This window comes from Neomonachus schauinslandi, chromosome X (genome assembly GCF_002201575.2).
Source record: "Neomonachus schauinslandi chromosome X, ASM220157v2, whole genome shotgun sequence".
Lineage (NCBI taxonomy): Eukaryota > Metazoa > Chordata > Mammalia > Carnivora > Phocidae > Neomonachus > Neomonachus schauinslandi.
Window position 1 is genome coordinate 82,369,102 of NC_058419.1, and position 24,393 is coordinate 82,393,494.

The following is a 24,393-nucleotide window of genomic DNA, read 5'->3' on the forward strand; positions in this document are numbered from 1 at the left end:
TTTGTCACTCAACCAGCAGATTCTGAGCAACCACTCAGTGTAAGGTTCTGTTCCTGATATTGCTCATATAAAGAAAAATAAGACACAATCCTGGATTTCAAGGCCATCCAAACAGTGGCAGAAATGAACACATAAACAACTAACAGCATTATAATGTGACAAAATAATAGGTAGAGGAGGCAGTGTGGGAACTATGGTTATCCCATTGATTGGTGAATATTAAAAACCTGAAATATACCTTATCTCCTAAGGGGTGCTCAATGAAGACTTGTTTAATGTTGACTAGATTATTGAATGGACGAATGAAAGGGAAGAATGGCAGTGAACTTGAAGTATGGTGTGAAAGGAACAGTAATGAGTGATGAAGCTGAATGTAAGAAGGCAGAGAAGGAAGGACCTTGCAAGCCATGTCATGGAGTTTGAGCTTAAGGGAAACAGAAATCCAAAGAAGAATTTTAAGCAAGAAAGTATATGCACTACTGGGTATTTACCCCAAAGATACAAATAATGTAGGGATCCGAAGGGGTACGTGCACCCCGATGTTTATAGCAGCAATGGCCACAATAGCCAAACTGTGGAAAGAGCCAAGATGGCCATCGACAGATGAATGGATAAAGAAGATGTGGTATATATATACAATGGAATATTATGCAGCCATCAAAAGGAATGAAATCTTGCCGTTTGCAATGACATGGATGGAACTGGAGGGTGTTATGCTGAGTGAAATAAGTCAATCAGAGAAAGACATGTATCATATGATCTCACTGATATGAGGAATTCTTAATCTCAAGAAATAAACTGAGGGTTGCTGGAGTGGTGGGGGGTGGGAGGGATGGGGTGGCTGGGTGATAGACATTGGGGAGGGTATGTGCTATGGTGAGCGCTGTGAATTGTGTAAGACTGTTGAATCACAAATCTGTACCTCTGAAACAAATAATACATTATAAGTTTTAAAAAAAAGTATATGGTAATGTTTAAAACCAGAATATAGAAAATGGGTTGTACTGGTGCAATCTGGAAGCAGAGAAGTTGATTTAGAGGATATTACAGTAATCAATTAATAAATACAGAAAATTAGCGGCTTATGCTATTAATAATTAATTATATTTGGGAATTGAGGTGGAAAAATTAGCCAGTGGATTATCAGAAATCCAGAGGCATTGAAACCTGATCATTTTTCCTTGACTTCCTCCACAATCAAAGTTTTGAAAAATTCATGCAACAAATATTTATCAAGCAGTTAATATGCACCAAGCTGTAAGGATAGAACCATGACCAAAATGGACAAAAATTTCTGCCCTCACATAAACTACATTCTTGTGGCAGATAATAAAATACTTAAGAAAATACATGCCAGAAATTGACAAGTACTATGAAGAAATAAAGCAAGTAAGTAGGATAGCAATGCACACGGGGGAGGGGGAGAAGATGGCCATTATGGAAAAGCTCACTGAAAGGGTGATATATGAATGTTTATAGACTTCATCCATTTCTCTCAGTCATCAGGATCACTTAGTTCAGACCCTCCATGTTTCTCCCCAAATCCCAACTCCTTAGCATGGCATACAAAAGCCTTGGTAGCCTAACTTGGTCTCTCTGTCTCTCCAGCCTCATCTCTCACCACTCAGCTTTTCCCACCCTAAGTCAAAGTCTCACACAAGTGCTTACAATTTGGAAAGTGTACTGAGATCTCAAATATGTGTGCTTTCACACCCTACTATCTAGTATTCACCTTTCATAGATCAGCTGATATTTTAACTCTTTCATTAAGCCTTACTGACTCTTCCTTCCACTCCTTAACCAAAACCAGACAACTGTTCCTCTTTTCTGCTTCCACCATACATCCTGTTCTTATCACTTTATTTTATTCATTCAGCAAACATTTGTTGGTCAACCACTGTGTGGTTGTCACTGTTCAAGGCAGTAGAGATACTTGCATAAACAAAGGAGTGGAAAAAAATCCTCCCACTTTTAAAACTTACATTTTAGTGAGGAAGACAAGCAATAAACAAAATAGCATAATAAATATGGAACTTATAAAACAGTAGTTTTCAACTCTGGTGCCCATGAAAACCACATGCATTATTTTGTATATATCATATATTATAATAAAAGATCTAAAGAATAATTTTAAACAGTTACCCAAAACTGACACAAAATGATATACAATAAAAACTTTCCACCTTATACCTGGCCCCTAGTCACCTCGTAAGTTTCTTAGTTATTCTTTCAAAGATATTTTATACATACGCAAGCAAACACATGTATATGTATTTTTTACATTTTTACCAAACAACAACATATAATACAAACTATTTTGCACCAAGATTTTTTTTACTTAACTATATATGTAGGCATGTGTTTCACCTTGTTAAATAAAAAGATTTGTCATTTCTTAAAATTACATATAGTAAATTACTTTTTTGGTATGAACAGTACTATGAGTATTAACACATGCATAGATTCATGTAACCACACCACAGCCAGGATATAGAACAATCCCATAACCCCCAAAAGTCTCTATGATACTCTGTTTTAGTCACACAGTCTTCCTCACCCAAAAACCCTGGCAAAGACTCCTGTTCTCTTTCAATCTAGTTTCTACTTTTCTAAAATATCATATATATGGAAGTATAGAATAAGTAACCTTTTGAGACAGGCTTCTTTTACTTAGGATAACACCTTTGAGATTCATCCAAGTTGTTACATGTATCAATTGTTCATTAGTTTTTATTTCCGAATAGTATTTCATTGTGTAGATGTATCACAGATTGTTTATCCATTCACCAATTGAAACATTTGGGTAATTTCCACTTTTGGAGATGATGAGTTAAAAGACTATAACATTTATATGCAGGTTTTTGTATGAACATAGTTTTAATATCTCAAAAGAAAGGCCTAGGAGTAAGATTGCTCATAAATTGTTATGGTATCTGGATGTTTAACTTTATAAGAAACTGCCAAAATGTTTTCCAAAGTGCTGAAGCATTTTGCATTCCTACCAGCAATGTGTGAGTTCTAATTGCTCCATGTCCTTGCCAGCACCTGGTATTCTTCATATTTTTTTTAAAGTTTTTATTTAAGTAATTTCTACACCCAACATGGGGCTCGAACTCACAAGCCCGAGATCAAGAGTCACATGCTCTTCCAGCTGAGCCAGCCAGGCGCCCCTTCATACTTTTCTTAATGTTAATTATTCAAAAAGGTATGTGGTAGATAGAATCTCTGTGGCTTTAGTATGCACACTATTTGTTAAAAGGACTATTTTTTCTCCATTGAAACAGCACCTTTGTAAAAAATCAGCTCACCATATTTGTATTGGTCTATTTCTAAATACTTTATTCTTTTCCACTGATGTATATGTCCCCCTTTTACCAATACCACACTGTCTTGATAACTATAGTTTTAAAGTGAGTTTTAATCTCAAGTAGTGTAATCCCTTCACATTTATTCTTCTTTTTCAAAATTGGTTTAGTTATTCTAATTTCTTTGATTTTTCCTATATGTTATGGAATCAGCTTTTCTCTAATCACAAAGAATCTTGTGATTTTGGTGTAAATTGTGTTAAATCTAGATTAATTTGGAGATATTCTTCATTTCTGTAGATCCTACAAATCCATGAATAGGAGATTCCTCCATTTCTTTAAATCTTTCTAGATTTCTTGAATCAGTGCTTTATAGTTTTCAACATGCAGATTGTGTTTACTTTTTGCTAAATTCACACCTAATTGTTCTTTTTTTGAGTTATCATAAGTTGTATTGTCTTCTTCAATTTTGTTTAATTGTTGGAGCTATTGTAATTTTTTAAAAAAATTTCTTACTGGTTTTTAGATATATGATAGATTTTGTGTATTGACTTACATCCTGAGTTTTTGTTAAACTCACTTGATATTTCTAAGGGTTTTTGTTTTGTAGATTTTTGGGGAATTTTTTCTGGACAAATATGTTGTCTGAATGTAAGGAAAGTTTTTTCCCCTTTCCAATTAGTATTAATGTTGTTTCTTTTTCATGAGTAATTGCACTGTTTAGGACTTCCACTACAATGTTGAATAGGAGTGGTGAGAAGAATCTCTGCTTTGTTCCAGAAATTAAAGGGAAAGCATTCAGTTTTCCAGTATTAAGTAAAGCTGGAGTGGCTATAATATTAGAAAAAAATAGACTTTAAAACAGAAAATTTTATTACAAGTAAAGAAAAACATTTTATAATGATAACCGAGTATATCCATCTATAAGATATTAAAATTACAAACACAGGTGCATATCCGCCTGAAACCAGAACCCCAAAGAAGAGAAACAGAAAGTTATAGAACTTAAGAGTGTTATGGAGAATTCAACAATAGTTGGAAACTTTAATACTCCACTTTCAGGAATGTATAGGACAACAAAGCAGAAGATTGAAAAGGAAATAGAAGACTTGAACAACAATATAAAGAATCTCGGCTTAATAGTATACTCCCCTCCGAAAAGGCAGAATATATATTCTTTTCAAGTACATATGGAAGGTTCCCCAGGATAGACAATATGTTAGGTCACAAAATAAGCCTCAATAAATTGAAAATCAACAAAACAAAAAAAATTGTTTCTCTAAAAAGACCAACAAAATTCATAAATCTTTAGCTAAACTGACCAAGAAAAAAGAGAAGACTCAAATTACTAAAAGGAGTGATGACAGAGCAGTTGTTACTACAGACTTTAAAGAAAGAGAAAGAAAATAAGATATGAATAACTGTTTGCAATAAATTAGATAGATTAGGCAAAAATGGGCATATTCTTAGAAAGAAACAAACTACTGAAACAAATTCAAGAAGTAGAAAATCCAAAGAAGACCCATAACAACTATAGAGCAATCTCTATATTTGGATTTAAAAAACTTCCCACAAGAAAAAGTCCATGTCCAAATTCACTGATAAAGTCTACCAAACTTTTAAATAACTAATTACAATCAATACCTATTCTTTACAAATTGTTACAGAAAATAGAAGAGAAACATTTTCCAAATTCTGTAAGGCTGGTATTTTCCTGCTAACAAAAGTAGACAAAACCATGACAAGAAAAGAAAACCATAGGCCTTTATTCCAAAATCCTCAGTAAAATACTATCAAACCAAACCCACTGACATATATAAAGAATTATACCCCATGAGCAAGTGGAATATATCCAAGAAATGCAAAGTTGGTATAACATCTGAAAATCTATTAAAGTAAAACAGTATATCAATAAAATAAAGGACAAAAACCAAATAATCATTTGGACAGACACAGAAAAAAAAATTTGACAAAATCCAACACCCTTTCATGATAAAAATAAAAAACATCAAACTAGGAATAGAATGAAGCCTCCTGACCCTACTTCATATTATATATAAAAATTAGCACAAAGTGGACCATAGACCTAAATATAAGTGCAGAAACTATACAAATCTTAGAAAAAAATATAGGAGTAAATCTTTGTGACTACAAGTTAGGCAAAGCCCTCTTAGATATGATACAAATGTCCAAATAACAAAATAAAAAACTAATAGGTAAATTTTGACTTACCAAAATTAAAATCTTTCATGCTTCAGTGGATACCATCAAGAAGGTGAAAAGAAAACACTCAAAATGGGAGAAAATGTTTGTAAATCGTATATCTGATAAAGGACTTGTATATGTAATATATAAAGAATTTATACAACTCAAAAACAAATAACCCAACTTAAAAAATGGGCAATGGATCCAAATGGACATTCCTCAAATGGCCAGTGAATACAAGAAAAGATGCTCAACATCATTAGCCATCAGGAAAATGCATATCAAAGCCATGAAGAGAGGAATGATAAATATAACCTAGCCAGTCATTCAGACTGTCCACCAGCCCTGCCTCAAGGACCCAAAGATTGAGTTTTAGGGAAAGATTATGGTAATAAAAGCAGAATACAAAATAAAAGGAACCATAACAGCTCCTTGAGGATGGGATCCGAGATAGTTCTGAGATAATTTTGATAATGATCAAGGCGAGAAAACCTGGGGGCATAAGAAACCTCCCTAGGTTCATTCAAAGCCATTTAAGTAGAATTTGTCAAGGACTGAAGTTTCTGAAGACTAAGTGAAAGCAGAATTAAAGGAATATTCCTTTTTAAGTGTTATTTTATTTCTTGGTTGCTGAGGTCTAGGAAACATGAAATATTGGTAATTGGCAAACAAAAAAATCATAAACTCAGAAAAGAACATCATGTCTTTAAAAATAGTTTTTGGCTTATTATGTAGACAAAAAAAGATGAAAAAGAGGAATTCATTATTTTTTTCCTGATCAAAGTCATAATCATAATTCCATTAGCACCACTCACCTTTGCTACCGTCTTTTGATATTCTACTATGTGAATGATAAACAACTGATAACAATGAGATTGGGGTGGGTTTTAGTATAAAACTGGGAAAATCTGTATATTTAGGTAGGCCCAGTACTTTGGGAGAAAAGTGTTTGCGAGAATGTGGAGAAAAGGGAACCCTCTTGCACTTAGTGGGAATGTAAATTGGTTCCACAACTATGGGAAATAGTATGAAGGTTCCTTGACTATTAAAAATAGAATTACTGTATGATCCAGCCATTCCACTTCTGGGTATTTATCCAAAGAAAACAAAATCACTAATTTGAAAAGATCTATGCACCCCCATGTTCATTGCAGCACTATTTACAATAGCCAAGATACGCAAGCAATTTAAGTGTCTATCGAGGGAAAAATGGATAAAGAAGATGTGTGATACACACACACACACACAGGAATACTATTCAGCCATAAAAAAGGAGGAAATTTTGCCATTTGCAACAATATGGATGGACCTTGAGGGCATTATGCTAAGTGAAATAAGTCAGACAGAGAAAGACAAATACCATATGATCCCACTTACAGTGAAATTTAAAACAAAACAAAAACCAAGCTCACAGACACAGAACAAACTGGTTGTCAGAGGCAGAGGGTAGGGGATGGGCAAAATGGGTGAAGGGGGTCAAAAGGCATAAACTTCAGTTATAAAATAAATATGTTATAGGATGTAATGTAAGCATGGTGACTATAGTTAATAATATTGCATTGCATTGAAAGTTGCTAAGAGAGTAAATCTTAAAAGTCCTCATCACAAGAGGGTGCCTGGGTGGCTCAGTCGGTTGAGCGACTGCCTTCGGCTCAGGTCATGATCCCGGGGTCCTGGGATCGAGTCCCGCGTCGGGCTCCCTGCTCTGCGGGTAGCCTGCTTCTCCCTCTCCCACTCCCCCTGCTTGTGTTCCCTCTCTCGCTGTGTCTCTCTCTGTCAAATAAATAAATAAAATCTTTAAAAAAAAAAAAAAGTCCTCATCACAAGAAAAAAATTTTGTAACTTTGTATAATGATGGATGTTAACTAGACTTGTGATCATTTCACAATATATATGTATACTGACTCATGCTGTAGGGCTGAAACTAATATAATGTTATATGTCAATTATACCTCAATAAAAAAATAAAGCAAAAAATTCACTCTATTTTGTAATGGCCATCTGTAAAAAAAAATAGAGAATATACGACATGAGACTACTTCTAGAAGACAGGGATTTATAGCTGAAGTGCAGCAGCAATAAAATTACATGGCTTTATCCCGACTGTAGTGTAAGTTTCCTCATGGTCAAAGTGAAATAACAAAGTGTTTAGCTTCCAGTAAAACAACAATGGAGGGGGATGAGGGAGCCTTCTAGAAGTGCTTGAAAATTTTAATATCTTGATGGTGATTGCACAGATATATAAATAATTGAGCTGTACACACATGAGTAGTGCATATTACTGCTTGTAAAATACCTCAATTTAAAAGGCATTTAAAAAAAAGAACAGATGCTTTCACTTATGGGCAATATGGAGTAAAAAAGATCAGATTTACCCTCATAGCTGAGACAACAAAAAATGTTTCAAATCATATGAAACATCAGTTTTCAAGACACTGGAGATCCAGAGATGCAGATATGGAAACAAATGAGGTGAGTTCAAAGATTTCCCCAGTTTATTGTCTTGAGAGATTTTTCTGTGCTATGGTGCAGGGAGGGAGAATTGAAGAAAAGACTGATGGACTCCCTGCATTGAGAAGATAGAGATGAGTGTCCAGAAAGACATAGATGGCTAGAATTTTCAGGAGAGAGTACTAAAGAGGAGAAACTGCATAGAGGTAAAACCCCAGATACCTACAAAGATCCCCCTTTAGCGTTCAGCTAAGGACTGATCAGAACACACATTTGAGGAAAGTACCCTCAAGGCAAGGTAGAAAATCACCCAAAAGGATTAGAGCTAACAGTGTCTGGGGTGAATGCAGAGCCAGAAACAATGCCTGTTCACACCAGCTACACTAGAAAACCTCAAAATTCATTGGGCATTGGGTAAAGTACACAGAAGGGTGGCTTTGGTAAGGGAATAATTAGACCCATATTGAACACTATTCCAGTCCTGTAACAAAACTTAAAAGCATGACTCAAAAGGATCAAAGTATTTCCAGGTACCTTAACGTGTCCCAGAACTATGTCAAGAATATTTAAAGGAATACAGACATATTCAGCATTGAACAAGGTAAAATCTACAATGTCTGGCTAATACCTCATAAAACATTACAAAGAATGAAAAGAATACATAAAAATACAAATTATATTGAGGAGAAAATTAAAACAATTGGAACTGATCCAAGGCTGATAGAGATGTTAGAATTAGGAACCATAGACATTTAAAGACATTATAACTATGTTCCATCTGTTCAGAAAATTGAGTAGAGACATGGAATATATATAAAAAGACCCAAATAGACATTCTGGAGATGAAAACTAAAATTTGTTCGATGTAAAATATGATGGATAGAATTAATGGCAGATTAGGCACTGCAGAAAAAAAAAGATTAATGTAGTTGATGACATAAACTATCCAAAATAAAACACAGTAGAAAAAATGAATTCTACAAAATGAGCAGAGTGTCAGTGAGATCAGTGAATTGTGGGACAATTTACCAAGTGACTACTGGATGGATAATTGGAGTGTCTGAAAGAGGAAAGGGGAAGGAGAGAGAAAAAAAACTGAAGAAATAATAGCTGAAGATTTCTAAATTTGATGAAAACTATAAACATAAAGAAACAGGAAGATAAATTCCAAGCACAAGAAAAATGAAGAAAATTACAACTGTGTATATTATGATCAAATGGCTTAAAACCAGTGAAGAGAAAAATTTTAAAACATCCAGAGATAAAAGCCATGTTGTGTCTGGAGGAACAAAAATAACGATACATCTTATTTCCCCTTGGAAACAATGCACACAAGACAGTGAAGAAACATTTTTAACATACCGAAAGAAAAAAAAAGTCAAGGTAAAATTCTATACTGACAAGAATATCTTTTGATAGTGAAGGTAAAATAAAGACATTTTTTTCAGACTTACAAAAGCTGAAATAATTTATTACTGGCAGGCCTGTACTATAAGAAATGTTAAAGAAAGTGCTTCCTGCAGAATGAAAATGATAGCAGATAAAAATATGCATCTATAGAAAGAGGGCCAGAAATGGTGTGATATTGCTATTTATAATAAATACATATTGGTCTTTGTCCACTATTCCTGGCACATATTTCCTAAGATCCTTATAATTTCTTAAGAGCCATAGGGACATCCTTTGTTATAATATTTGGTCTGTTGTCCTTAGTTCCTGAAATAGCTTCAGAACATAAAGGTGAAGTGGATGTCTTTTGTTATTCATAACAAACCCCTCTCAACAACACCTGAGATTATGTTAACGAGGTGACTTTTGGAAAGCTTCTAGGGATGGAGGCTGGTTGCCAGGGGAACCAAGCCTGATAACAGGGTTGGAACTTTCAGTTCTATCTACCCTCCCCAACCTGTGGGAAAGGGAGAGGGGCTGGAGATTGAGTTCAGTCACTTACAGCCAAAGATTTAATCCATCATGCCTATGTAGTAAAGCCTCGATGAAAACCCAAATGGATGGGTTCAGAGAACTTCCAGGTTGGTGAATATTTGGAGATGTGAGAATTGTGTGCCTGGAGAGAGCATGGAAACTGTCCTGTGTATCTCTTCCATCTGGCTGTTCCTGAGTTATATCCTTTTATAATAAACTAGTAATCTAGTAAGTAAGTGTTTTCCTAAGTTATGTGAGCTGGTTTAGCAAATTAATCAAACTCAAGGAGGGGGTCATGTGAAACTCCAATTCACAGTCAGTTGGTCAGAAGCATAGGTAACAACTTGGACTTGCTATTGGTGTCTGAAGTTATGGGGGGGGGCAGTTCTGTGGGACTGAGCCTTTAACTTGTGGAATTAAATTGTAGGAAACTCAACTGGTTAAGAATTGTTTGGTATGGGGGAATGCCTCCCTACACACACACATACACACACATACACACACATCTGGTGTTAGAAGTGAAGTAGTATTGTAGTAGAGTATTGAGAGTGGAGGAGATACACAGAAGGGTGTTTTTCTTCTGGAAATGGTAACAAAATGGATAAGAAAGTGTTTTTCTTATTTAAAACTCTTTAAAAGAAAATTGAACATTTAGACAAAAATAATAATATGTATTGTAAGTTTTATAACATATGTAAAAGTAAAATGTATACAACAATGGAATAAAGGTCAAGAGGCAAGAATGGGCAAGCTATTTTAAAGATCTTATATTGTACCCAAACTGGTATAATATTACTTGAACATAGACTACAGTAAGTTAAAAACGCATGCCATAAATCCAAGACTGACCACTAAATAAATAAATAAATAAATAAATAAAAAAGTTATAGGTAATAAACTGGCAACAAGGATAAAATGAATTCAGAAAAATACTTGACTAATGGAAAAGAAGGCAGAAAAAGAGAGAAAAAAGAACAGAAAACAATAAGACTAATAAAAGATAGAAAAATACTAGACTCAAACCAAACCATATCAATAATGACAAAATATAACTGGTCTGAACATTCCAGTTTAATGTCATAGATTGGCAGATTGGATAAAAATGAAACAACTATCTGCCGCCTATAAGAGGTACACTTTACTTTTAAAGACACAAATAGAATAAACATAAAAGATTTGATAAAAATATACCATGTTATGGAGCACTGGGTGTTATGCACAAACAATGAATCATGGAACACTTCATCTAAAACTAATGATGTAATGTATGGGGATTAACATAAGAATAAAAATTAAAAAAATATATACCATGTTAACTCTAGTGTAAAGAAGAGACGAAGTAGATTTTAGGGCAAAGAGTAACACCACGTTAAAATAAGGATATTTAATAATGATAAATTAGTCAATCAGAGAACATAACAATTATGTTTATCTACCTAATAATAGAGCATCAAAATACATGGAGGAAAACCTGATAGAACTATTGTGTTAGGATAAAACCCAGTCCTCCTCCAGTATTTCTCCTTTATTCTCACAGTACTAACACACTCATAACACTTCCGACACCAGATGTGTGTGGGGTTTTCCCAAACAAGCAATTCTGCTACACCAGCTGGGTGTCCTACGATTTAACTCAGTTCAAGTCAGTTCTGACACTATCTACCTGAAGATAGCATCAGGTACACAGGTTAAGAACTCAGGCCCACAAGACCTGTGCTTCTGACTAATGGATTATAAATCTGAGGCTCCCACAACCCCCTCTTTGGATTTGATTAATTTGCTACAGTGACTCACAAGACTCAGGGAAACACTTATGTTTACCAATTTACTTATTTTTAAAAAAATGTATTTATTTATTTGATAGAGAGAGCATGGGCAGGGGGGTGGGGTGGGGCAGAGGGAGAAGCAGGCTCCCCACTGAGCAGGGAGCCCGACGTGGGACTCAATCTCCCGACCCCGAGATCATGAGCTGAGCTAAAGGCAGCTGCTTAACCAACTGAGCCACCCAGGCGTCCCTATTTACCAGTTTATTAAAGGATATGATTGAAGATACAGAGGAACAGTCAGATGGAGAGATACATAGGATGAGATCTGGGATGGTCCTGAGCACCAGAACTTCTATCCCCATGGAGCTGGGCTGCATCACCCTCTTGGTATGTGGATGTGTTCAACAACCTAGAAGCTCTTTGAATCCCATACTTACTGGGATTTTATGGAGACTTCCTCACATAGGCATGGTCAATTATTAATTATTAATTATTAACTCCATTTCCAGCCCTCGTCCCCTTTCTGGAGGATGGGGATGGGGTGGATAGGGCTGCAAACTCCAAGCTTCTAATCTTAGCTTGGACTTTCTGGTGACCAATCACCATCCAGGATCCCACTTAAAGTCACCTCACTGGAACAAAAGATGCTCCTAGTGTTGCAGGATTGCAGGGTTCTTGTTTCACAGAGTCCAAGAATGAATCTCACGGACACAAAAGGGTGGAGTGAAGTGTAAGTTTATTAAGTGAAGGTGAGAGCAGAAAGGAAAGACAAAAGCTCTCTGGAGTGAGAGGGGTCCCGAATGGGTTGCCACTGAGGGCCTTTAGAGGCAGTCTTTTATTGAGAACTGACTGGGAAGCTTGTGGCCTTGAGATTCTTGTGCCGTCTTGGTTTGTTTCTTTATCTCTTGTTGCATTCTGTCTCAGCGTCTCCACCTGCCAGGAATCGTTTCAGAACCTAGTCAGAGGAATCAGGGGCCTCCTCTCTCTTCTGCCTATACCTTAACCCCTTCCCTATTCATGGGACAGGACCTGTGGGCAGAAAGGGCTATACTGGGATTGTGAGGGGTGACTGATTGTATACTTTTTTATTAGTGGGGGTTAGGGATAGTGCAAATCTCCAAGAATCTGGAAGCAAGTCTTCAGGACCTTGAGGGGCCAACTGCTGCCAAGATCAGGTTCCTTTTAAACATTAAGTCACTAAGGCAGCCACGAGTTCCTTGAGGAAGGTCACACCCTGCATGTTTCAGGTATCTATCAGTGGGCTGCAAGCTGTAAGGAGATTTTAATTTAAGCTACATTTCTTTTGCCTTTGTTTCCCACATCACTAGTCCTTTTATCACTTGAGAATTTGCAAGGGTTTCAGTAGCCCAGTGTCTGGAACCAGGGTCAAAGAGCAAGTATTATAACAAAAGATGCTCCTGGTGTTCTTATCACTTAGGAATTTACAAGGGTGTTAGGAGCTCTGTGCCAGAAACTGGGGCCTGAAACCAATATATATTTTTTCTATTATCTCACAACTGCAATGTGAAATATTCAAATCCACAATTATAGTCAAGGACTTCAATACTCTTCTCTCATATCTGATAGAAAATGTAAGCAGAAAATCATCATGGATATGAAGCAGACTTGAACAACACAATCAACCAGCTAGACTTGATTGACATTTATAGAACACTCTACTGAGCAACGGTAGAATATACATTCTTCTCAAGTACACGTGGAACACTTAACAATATGAATAATATTCTGTGGAATAAAAACAAGTCCAAATAGAGGCTCCTGGGTGGCACAGAGAGAGAATTAATCCCAAAGTAAGCAGAAGAAAGGGAATAATAAAGATCAAAGTAGAAACTGATGGAAGAGAAAAAAATTAAAACAATGGAAGATCAGTGAACCCAAAATCTGGTTCTATGAGATCAATAAAATTGATAAATCTCTAATCAAAGTGAAAAAAAGAAAATTCAATGACCATTTATATCTAAATGGGGCAGCAGTTACTGAGTTTTGACTTCTTCCACTAGGGAATGCAAACATCATGTTACTGGTGCTTCTAACTGTGAAGAGAAGTTGCAAGTTCTCATTTTTATGTGAAATTTGATTTTTAAATGTTGGCCATCAATTCAAAAATTTTCAGCATTATGAGGGCCAAACACAACCCATCTGTAGGCTTCCAGGCACTATGTAATTATGGGATAAACATTTTAAGTAAAAGTTGAGAACTGAGATACTTCATTTCTTACAGAAAATTATTAGCAATTCTAGCTGTAATGTTGAATTTTTGTGTAATTAGATAATTTAATACACTTGCACCTTGTTTTATCTAGTCCCAACCCCATAGTTCTCAATCTTGACAGCATAAATTACCTGGGGAGCTTTTTAAAAATGTATGTATGTATGTATGTATGTATGTATGTATGTATGTATGTATGTATGTATGTATTTATTTATTTATTTTTAAAGTTAAATTCAATTAATTAACATATAGTGTATTATTAGTGATTCATCAGTTGCATATAACATCCAGTGTTCATTACATCAAGTGTCCTGACCTGGGGCGCTTTTAAAAATATGAAAGACTAGGCCTACCTGACTGGCTCAGTCAGTAGAGTGTGCCACTCTTGATATCAGGGTTATAAATTCAAACCCCACATTGGGTATAAAGATTACTTAGAAATACAAACCTTTAAAAAAGAGTTTAAGAAATACTGAAGACTAGATCACACCTCCAGAGATTCTAATTTGATTTGTCTGAGGTGAAGCTGGGGCAATTGGATTTTTTAAAAAGTATTTAGGTGTTTCTAACTTGCAGATAAAGTACCTTTGGCATAGACTGAGATAAGAATGAGTGCTTAGTAGGACAAATTACCTATTGCATACCCAGGAAAAGGAGGATATGATTTGCTCAAGGGAAACTCAGTTTTCATTACTTCTCTTTAGTCCCAAACTAATCTCTTTTAGGGTGGTTTTTCAACTTGTGCTCAAATAAGTTGTCTACATTAACTTTCTTGATGATCACCAAACGTTCCTTCATTCATTCGTCCATTTATTCAATGTTTTGTACATTGCATTTAAATCCTGGGATTCAAAGAAAATAAGATTTAATTCCTTGGGTTGTACATGTCACAATCTAGTAAAGGGAGTGAACATGTTTAATAAATCTTCTTTGTTATAATCTACTGTGTCCTAAGTCATTGCTCTTTGGCATGCAGTCAGTTCTTGTTTTCCACTGCAATTTCTACCATCATCATGGGCAACTTCAAGATTTTTTTAGATTGTTCATCCAAATTTAGCTTCAAAGCTCCTTGATGCCCACAACTCCAATAGCCATTAATTCTATCTACCTTAAACTCCAACTCTATGACTTTTACTATGGATCATACATTACAACTTAATATAATTTGTCTCTCAATATTCACCAGTGATAATTTTCTTCAAAATTGATTCCTTTCTATCTCTTTTACCTCTACTACTTGGTACTGTTAGCCTATGTCCCCTTCTTCTTGATGTCCTCTCAGGAGCATCATACTTTAGGTACCATACTTTATTTCAAGGACAAATCCAATTGATTAGTAATGATGTCTGAAGCAGTATGTCAAAAATTTTAAGGCCATATCTGAGATCAAGTAGTGGTGTCTGCCAATGGATATAGGAAAGAGGGTGTCAGCATATTTGCCTCCTAGCTTTAACACTGTATTCCCAGACATCAGCATTAACAAAATCACACATGTAACAATTAGATACAAAATTCTGACATCAGCTACCACATTTCAAGCTTTTGAACTCACAGCATTTTGATAACCCTACCCTTTTTTCATTTATCTTATAAGAGCTATAGCTCTTAGAGTAGCTATTTGTATATCCATTATATCCTTACTTTTTTATTATTATGTTCAATTAGCCAACATATAGTACATCATTAGTTCTTGAGGTAGTGTTCAACAATTCATTAGTTGCTTATAACACCAGTGCTCATCACAAGCTTTTGAAAACAAGAACCATGGCTTACTCACTTCTGTACCCCTTGCAGTGCTTGGGATGATACAAAAATGACAATAGAAACTACATTTATTGGGTGCCAGGCACTGTGATAAAACATCTTAATTAACAAAATGATCTAATTTAAGTATAACAACTGACTTGAGCAATGGGTGCTATCTTTTCCACAGTATTACAGATGATGAAACTGAGTCTCAAAGAGGTTAAATGACTTGTCTGGGTCCATTAAAACTTGGACTAGAATCTAGGCCTGACATCAATACCCATGATCTTTATGCTGTACTCAAAATTTGCAGAACCATGAGTCTCCATGGACTGGGAGTGTGGGCTCTGGAATCTCTGCCACCATGTGGAGGCTGAGACAGCCAGGAACACGTGCATAGTGCCAGCAGTTCATGCCTATGAGAGCATGAGCCACAGAGGCATGAGGGCTGCATGGATGGAGGGCCGTGGATGGGTGGAGGACTGCGGTGCAGTTTGGCTTGAAGAGCAGCTGGGCAAGGTGTGAGGCAACTGCTGGTCTGCTAAGGGGCTGGCAAGCACTGGACTCCCTGAGTCAGAAGTGGATTTTGCCCTGTGCCATAGAATCATGCTTTACGTTCACACCTTAATGGTGCAGATGACTGGTGCCAGAGTTGAAAGCGGCTTGCCCAAGGTCACCCAGTGTAATGTTGAAGCTCAGGAATACCTGTGTGAAATGTCACAGCCACATTTGTGATTTTATGAGACATCAAAGAAAATGAAAACAGGCGTAAATTTCTCCAAAGTTACTTCATACTGGATACCAGAGAAGATAGTTATTTTTTAAGTTTTTATTCAAATTCTAGTTAGTTAACACACAGTGTAATAGTTTCAGGATCCAATATAGTGATTCAACACTTCCAGACAACACCTGGTGCTCATCACAAGTGCACTCCTTAATCCCCATCACCTATTTAAACTACGCCCCCACCCCCCTCCCCTCTGGTAACCATCAGTTTGTTCACTATAGTTAAGAATCTATCTCTTGGTTTGCCTTTCTCTCTCCTTTTGCTTTTGCTCATTTCTTCTGTTTCTTAAGTCCCACATATGAGTGAAATCATATGGTATTTGTCTTTCTCTGACTGACTTATTTCACTTAACATAATATTCTCTAGCTCCATTCACGTCATTGCAAATAGCAAGATTTCACTCATTTTTATGGCTGAGTAATATTCTATTGTATGTATGTACCACATCCTCCTTATCCATTCATCAGTCAAAGGACACTTGGGCTGTTTCCATAACTGGACTATTGAAAGTAATGCTGCTATAAACATAGGGGTGCATGTATCCATTTGAATTAGTATTTTTGTATTCATTGGGTAAATATCCAGTAGTGCAATTGGTGGATCCTAGGATACTTCTATTTTTAGCTTTCTGAGAAATCACCATACTATTTTCCACAGTGGGGGCACCAGTTTGCATTCCCACCAACGGTGTAAGAGGGTTCTCCTTTCTCCACATCCTCACCAACACCTGTTGTTTCTTGTGTTGTTGATTTTAGCTATTCTGACAGGTGTGGGGTGATATCTCATTATAGTTTTGATTTGTATTTCCCTGATGAGCATCTTTTCATGTGTCTGTTGACCATCTGTATGTCTTCTTTGGAAAAATGTCTTTTCATGTCTTCTGCCCATTTTTAATTGGATTATTTATTTTTTGAGTGTTGAGTTTTATAAGTTCCTTATATATTTTGGATACTAATCCTATATTGGGTATGTCATTTGCAAGTATCTTCACCCATTCCATTGGTTACCTTTCAGTTTTCTTGGTTGTTTCCTTCGCTATGGAGACGCTTTTTATTTTTATGAAGTCCCAATAATCTATCTTTGCTTTTGTTTCCCTTGCCTCAGGAGATATATCTAGAAAGAAGTAGCTATGGCTGATGTCAAAGAGGTCACTGCCTATGTTCTTCTCTAAAATTTTCATGGTTTCAGGTCTCACATTTAGGTCTTAATCCATTTTGAACTTATTTTTGTGCGTGGTGTAAGAAAGTTGTTAAGTTTCACTCTTTTGCATGGTGCTGTCCTGTTTTCTGAACATCATTTGTTCAAGAGATTGTCCTTTTCCCTTTGGATAATCTTTCCTTCTTCACTGAAGATTAATTGACAATATAGTTGTGGGTTTATTTCTGGGTTTTCTATTCTGTTCTGTTGATCAGTTTGTTTATTTTTGGGCCAGCACATACTGTTCTGATGACTACAGCTTTGTGATATATGTTGAAATCCAGAATTGTGATGACTCCAGCATTGCTTTTCTTTTTCAAGTTTGCTTTGGCTATTTGGGGTCTTTTTTGGTTCCATACAAATTTTAGGATTGCTTTTTTTAGCTCTGTGAAAAATGCTGGTGATATTTTGATAGGGAGTGCATTGAATGTGTAGATTGCTTTGGGCAGTACAGACATTTTAACAATATTTGTTCCTCCAATCCATGAGCATGGAATGTCTTTCCATTTCTTTGTGCCTTCTTCAATTTCTTTCATCAGTGTTTTATAGTTTTCAGAATACAGGTCTTTCACCTCTTTGGTTAGGTTTATTCCTAGGTTTTTTATGGTTTGGGGTGCAATTGTAAATGGGGTTGAGTCCTTGATTTCTCTTTCTGCTGCTTCATTATTGGTGTATAGAAATGCAATAGATTTTTGTACATTGATCTTGTATCCTGCAATATTACTGAATTCGTGTATCAGTTCTAGCAGGTTTTGGTGGAGTCTATAGGGTTTTCTATATAGAGTATCATGTTATCTGCAAATCATTACAATTTTAATTCTTCCTTGCCGATTTGGATGTCTTTTATTTTTTTCTTGTCTGATTGTTCTGGCTAAGACTTCCAGTACTATGTTAAATAATAGTGGTGAGAGTGGACATCCCTGTCATGTTCCTGACCTTAGAGGAAGAGCTCTCAGTTTTTCCCCATTTATGATATTCACTGTGGGTTTTTCATATATGTCCTTTAGTAATGTTGAGGTAAGTTTCCTCTAACCACACTTTTTTGAGGGGTTTTTATCATGAATGGATGTTGTACCTTGTGAAATGATTTTTCTATATCTATTGAAAGGATCATATAGTTCTTATCCTTTCTTTTATTAATGTTGTATATCACGTTGATTGATTTGCAAATATTGAAACACCCTTGCAACCCAGGAATAAATGTCCCTTGACTGTGGTGAATGATTCTTTTAATGTGCTGTTGCATTCAGTTTGCTAGTATTTTATTGAGAATTTTTGCATTCATATTCATCAGGGATGGTGGCCTGTAGTTCTCTTTTTTAGTGGAGCCTTTACTTGGTTTTAATATCAGGGTAATGCTGGCCTCATAGAATGTATTTGGAAGTTTTCCTTCCTCTTCTAGTTTTTGGAATAGTTTTATGAGAAAAGGTATTAACTCTTCTTTAAATGTTTGGTAGAATTTGCCTGTGAAGCCATCTGGCCCTGGACTTTTGTTTGTTGGGAGATTTTCATAACTGATTAAATTTCTTTGCTGGTTTTCAGTCTGTTCAAGTTTTCTATTTCTTCCTGCTTCAGTTTTGATAGTTTATATGTGTCTAGGAATTTGTCCATTTCTTCCAGGTTGTCCAATTTATTGGCATATAGTTTTTCATAATATTGTCTTATAATTGTATTTCTGAGGTGTTGGTTGTTATTTATCTTCTCTTATTTGTGATTTTATTTATTTGGGTACTTTCTTTTTTCTTTTTGATAAGTCTGGCTAGAAGTTTACCAATGTTATTAAGTTTTTTCAAAGAACCAGCTCCTAGTTTCATTGATCTGTTCTATTGTTTTTTTAGTTTCTATATCATTTATTTGTACTCTGATCTTTAATACTTCTTTCCTCCTGCTAGCTTTAAGCTTTGTTGTTCTTTTTCTAGCTTCTTTAGGTGTAAGTTGTTTATTTGAGATTTTACTTGCTTCTTCAGGTAGGCCTCTATTTCTATATATTTCCCTCTTAGGACAACTTTTGCTGCATCTAAACGGTTTTGGACCATTGTGCTTTAATTTTCATTTGTTTCCATGTATTTTTTTATTTCTTCTTTGATTTCCTGGTTGGCCCATTCATTGTTTGGTAGCATGTTGTTTAACCTCCATGTATTTGTGGTCTTTCCAAAATTTTTCTTTGGGTTGATTTCTAGTTTCATAATGTTGTGGTTAGAAAAGATGAATGGTGTGATGTCAATCTCTTTGTATTTGTTTTGACCCAGTAGGTGATCTGTTCAGGAGAATATCCCATGTACACTCGAAAAGAATGTGTGTTCTGCTACTTTAGGATGGAATGTTCTGAATATGTCTAAGTCAATCTGGTCCAGTGTGTCATTCAAAGCCATTGTTTCCTTGTTGATGTTGTGTTACAATGATCTGTCCATTGATGTAAGTGGGGTGTTAAAGTCCCCTACTATTATTGTATTATTATGAATTAGTTCCTTTATGTTTGCCTTTGTTTTATATATTTGGGCACTCACATGTTAGGTACATAAATATTTACAATTATGATATCTTCTTGTTGCATTGTCCCCTTTATGATTATATATTTGCTTCTTTGTCTCCTGTTAAGCTTTGTTTTAAAGTCTACTTCTTCTGAAAAAAGTTGTTTGATAAGTGTTTCTCCATCCCCTCACTTCCGAGCTGCATGTGCCTTTAGGTCTAAAATGAGTGTCTTATAGGCAGCATATAGATGGGTCTTGTTTTTTATTTATGCATTCTGACACCCTATGTCTTTTGATTGGAGCATTTAGTCCATTTGCTTTCAAAGTAATTATTGATAGATATGTATTTAGTGCCATTTTATTACTTGTTTTGTCATTGTTTCCTGAGATTTCTCTGATCCTTTGTCTTTGTCACTTTTGACAAAAGAGTGGACTCAAAGAGTCCACTTTAGTATTTCTTGCATGGCTGGCTTAGTGGTTATGAACTCCTTTTTTTTTTTTTTTAAGATTTTATTTATTTATTTGACAGAGAGAGAGAGAGCAAGAGAGGGAACACAGCAGGGGGAGTGGGAGAGGGAGAAGCAGGCTTCCCGCGGAACAGGGAGCCCAGCGGGAATCCCAGGACCCTGGGCAGATGCTTAACAACTGAGCCACCCAGGCGCCCCGAACTCCTTTTGTTTTGGTTTGTCTGGGAAACTCTTTATTTCTCCTTCTATTCTGAATGATAGTCCTGCTGGATAGAGTGTTCTTGCCTGCAGATTTGTCCCATTCAGCACTTTGAATATATCATGCCAGTCTTTTCTGGCTTGCCAAGTTTCTGTGGAGAGATCTGAAGCTAACTTTATGGGTCTTCCCTTGTAAGTTAAGGACTTCTTTTGTCCTGCTACTTTTAAGATTTTTCTTTATCACTGTATTTTGCAAATTTCATTACAATATGTGTTGGTGTTGGCCTGCTTTTGTTGATTTTGATGGGTGTTCTCTGTGCCTCCTGTATCTGGATGTCTGTTTCCTTCCCCAGATTAGGGAAGTTTTCAGCTATTATTTCTTCAAATAAATTTTCTGCTCTCTTTTTTTTCTCTCTTCTTCTTCTTCTGGGACTCCTATAATATGAATGTTATTACGTTTGATGGAGTCACTGAGTTCCTTATGTCTATTCTCATGTTGCGTAATTCTTCTTTCTCTTTTTGTTGAGCTATATTATTTTCCATTATTTTATCTTCTATATCACTTATTTGTTCCTCTGCTTCTTCCAGTCTGCTGTTCATTGCATCAAGCCTGTTTCCAATCTCATTTATTGCACTCTTCATTTCTGACTAATTCTTTTTTAACTCATTTATCTCTGTGGTAAGGGTATCACTGATGTCTTCTATTCTTTTCTCAAGCCCAGTGAGTATCCTTATGATCGTTGCTTTAAATTCTCCATCAGCATGTTACTTATATCTGTTTCTCTTAGATCTCTGGCCATGGCCTTATCTTGGTCTTTCATATGGGATAAATTCCTTCATCTTCACATTTTGTCTAGGTCTCTGCCTTCTTCTCTGTGTTAGAAAAGGTAGTCATGTTTCCTGCTCCTGAAAGTAATGACCTTTGAAGAAGAAGTCATGTAGTGCCCAGGGCTTGCCACTTCAGGGAATGTCTCTGTTGTGTGCCATGTGTACTCTGCTGTTGTGTTTTGGCTGCTCTATCCTTTAGGCCAGTCATCTGCAGAGGCTCTCCTTGCCTGCTCTGGGCAGTGTTTGGTCCATGGCCAGAGTGTGGTGATTTTTTAACTACATGTGCTCTGGACTGCTTGTGAAATGAGACCTGACACTATCTCCACCAGAACTGAGGCCTTGCAGAACTCTCTGTTTGGGGATGTGGTGTGGGCAGTGGTTTGTGCTGGTCTTCTGGGGGAGGGACTGAGGCATGTGTGACTAAGAAGGGTAGTACTACTGGAGTGTAGAGTGGTGGGGTTTGGTGTAAGCAAGTTGGGCATCCAGTGTTGGTGCTACACTGCTTCCCACAGGTGGCTCTGTGTTTATGCTGAGGGACAGTGTAGGAAAATGGTGCCAGACATCTCCTTTCTTCCTGGAGAAGTGTCTCCATGAACACTACCTCTCAGGGACACACTGGGAGAAAAACAAATAATCTCCCCATGTGTGTCCCAGGCATTCTTCAGATTACTGTTTCCATGCTGTCTGACCCTGTGTTGTTTGCCTGCCTTCTCTCCAGGAGCAACACTGTGCTCTCAGGCTCTGTCCCAGCCAAGCTCACTAACCTCTAGGCTTTAGGGGCACCTGGGTGGCTCAGTCGTTGGGCGCCTGCCTTCAGTTCAGGTCATGATCTCAGGGTCCTGGGATCAAGCTCCACACTGGGCTCCCTGCTCAGCGGGGAGTCTGTTTCTCCCTCTCCCTCTACCCCTGCTTGTGTGCTCTTCTCTCTCTCCCAAATAAATAAATAAAATCTTTAAAAAAAATTAAAACTCCAGTCTTTAAGCCCTGCTGGTTGTAAGAATTCATGAAATTCAGCCCTTCTTATTTTCCAAGGCAACAACTTTGGAGAAATGTTCTCTTTGTGGGTTCTTCCATGTGCTCCTCTATCTCTCTTTCTCTCTCTCTCTCTCTTGCCCTCTCCACAACTAGGGCTCCCTCCCCTCTGCAGCACCCACAATACATTTCTCCCCAAACCAGGTCTCCACACTTTCTACCTTCTTTGATGTAGACTCTTCTCTCCCTTTAGGTGTGGAATTTTTTTCTGTCAGTTTTCAGGTTGATTTCTGGGGTATTTAGGATGATTTGATAGTTATCTAGCTGTGTTCGTGGGATGAGGTGACCTCCTACTCCACCACCATCTTCTTCTGTCCAGAGAAGATTGCTTTGTATGGTACATGGGTAATCCACAAGACCTACCTTCTGGATCATCATACATTGGAGCCATTAATCTTACCTACATTTCAAAGGTAGCAATGCAAGTAAGCTAAGACCAAAGGCTGATTTTTTTCTTGTCATGAATGCAGGGATGAGGAAATATTTCCTTACAAGCTAATGATCAGCAGGATCTAGTAGAATGAGTAAATATGTTGAACTAAGCCATAAAAACTACAAGACCAAAGCAGTCAGATTCACAGCATCATTCTGATGACATAAGTCAGCAGGGTGAATGTAGGAAGAAGCAAGCATCTTAGAAAACTGGCATTGGTGGTATACCCATCATTACTCCAACTCAGTAAGAAGTAAATAAATATGGTGAAAATATTGGCAAATAATTTGAAGTGGTCATGAAGCCATCTTCTTTACTCCTAAACCTCCTTCAGATAGTGCAGTTATCAAAGCTGGATATTGTGTTAAGCAAGGAGTGGTGATGAAGCAACTGGAGTAGAAGATATTTTTTTCAATTGAATGAAAACACAATAGGCTACTTCAAATCTGAACTGGAGAAGGAATCTCTCCAGATAATACCACTTAAAGAAGATCATGAAGTACAGGAATGTAGACAGAGCAATGTAATGATGAGGGACAATCTCTTTGAAAGTGTAACATTGTTTTAAACTTTCTATGTGCAGGCTGATAGCCCTGAAGAGATGCACAGGTGGATTAAAGAAGTCTCTGGGACTGACTCAAAAAAAAAAAAAAAAACAAGTCCCAGGACTTACTCAGTACTTACAACTGATCATAGAAAGTTGAGTTAACCAAACTGCCTTTTACAGTTACGGTAACTGACTTTGTCAACAACAATGCAAACTTTCTTGACAGTCATCAGGTTGTATAAGTATATTTTTTAAATGATAAATTATGAAAAAATGGAACTTTAATGTGAAAAAATCACATTAAGCTATCTACTAAAAATTAATGTACTGAATTGGCCCTAGAGTTTCAATTTCTATGTTTTATGTATTTTGAAATTTTTTATACCACACCACTTGAAATGCACCTTTGTTCTAAGAGTACATGCAAACTCATACATGCATATGCATTGGATAAACTCTACATTACTATAGTTTGCATGGAATTTTAAATATCAGGTGAAATTTAGCCACCTCATAGGAATCTATAGTGTTTTGTTAATTTGTACCACTTTGTTTTCAAAGTCACTAGTGTCATAAATAAACACAGCATACTAGGGACTGTATGGCAGTGCATTTAGAATGGTCATATTTAAGGATATATTTAGATTTGATTTAGGTGGAAACAAATTAAAATTAATATTTACAACTGATAATTATTTCACTGCAGTTTTTTTCACTGCAGTTTTAGTAAATGATTAAATATGTGCCCTTTGTTACATTTAAAATCTTAAGTTATATGAATGTGTGACATATTCAACACTAAAT

General features: G+C 36.4%; 1 pseudogene; it reads left to right on the top strand.

Annotated features, from left to right (window-relative positions):
• Window positions 1–315: 315 nt before the first annotated feature.
• Window positions 316–23,751, top strand: LOC110581183 (annotated as a pseudogene).
• The last annotated feature ends 642 nt before the right edge of the window (window positions 23,752–24,393 follow it).